We start from the raw sequence: 1,132 nt of genomic DNA, 5'->3' as shown, positions 1-1,132 counted from the left end.
TTGCAGCTGCGGGTGCTATCATGCGTTGTTTAGTTTTATGGTAGCTTTGCCAGCTTTGTTTCTATATTACGAGATTGTGTTAGATAACTTTATATTTTTCGGAATAATAAGTAGTAACAAACTCAGTACAAATCCATTGTTGACGGAATTCAACTTAAGTAGTTGTTGGCTGTCGAATGAAACAAAACCCATTCCCGTGGAAATAATTGGGAGCGACCTAATGTCCAGCAGCTGAAGCCTTCACGCTGATATGATGATACTTAATGGTTTCCAAAATTACTAACTGATAAGCCTGGTAAGTACATTACAAGAAGTATACTTATATTTATAAGTAGCTCATATCATCAAATCTTTTCCTCACAGTAAAGCAGTCAATGTTAATCTAGATAATGAAGTTAGAATTATCTCGTTAAAATTTGTTATTGCTACACAATGCTTAAATTATTTTAGACATTTGCCTCATTAATTTGGTCACAACATGTTGTCTCAAAATCTTCCAAATTGTCTTTCTGATTTAATAACACAACAACCACATTCTCCACCATTTGCGCTGCGCCAGCTTCCCATTTGCTGCAGTTTCTCGTTTATTTTTAATCCCGTAATTCAATGTCATTTAGTTGCTGGACAGTTCCAAAGCCAATTCCAAGGATTTGAAGTGGATTTAATGAAAATACGTCACATTGCGAGGTCGTAATCGGATTGCCTTGGCTGCCAGAGTCCTCAACTCATACTGACACCATTTTCCAAATATAGAAAAGTTTTGTAAGGCTTGCCCGAGCAAGTTGTTGTATGTAAACGCTGCTTGTTTGTACCAGAACCTTGGCTTTTTTGTTTGATTATTGTCTGAGTTTGCAATGGCTCGTTTACTTTGCAAACTTGAGTTTGAAAGGATAACCAAATAAGTTTGGCGTGTAAAGTTTATTCATTATTTCTTTTTATTTGCCAGTCTTGTATTTTGTTTCAAGAAATGACCTGTTTAATATTAAGTGCAGCTGTAAGCTATATAGTGACATTATTATGTCATGTTTTAAGATTCTAATAAGGTTAACATTTTGTGATTTTGTGATCATTATTTACATTACATTGACTTTGAACAATGAAGCGACCCTGTCTTTTATATTGTTTAGGATTC

The sequence above is a fragment of the Choristoneura fumiferana genome, chromosome 25 (genome assembly GCF_025370935.1).
Source record: "Choristoneura fumiferana chromosome 25, NRCan_CFum_1, whole genome shotgun sequence".
NCBI lineage: Eukaryota > Metazoa > Arthropoda > Insecta > Lepidoptera > Tortricidae > Choristoneura > Choristoneura fumiferana.
Note: the sequence above shows the minus strand (reverse complement) of the source record.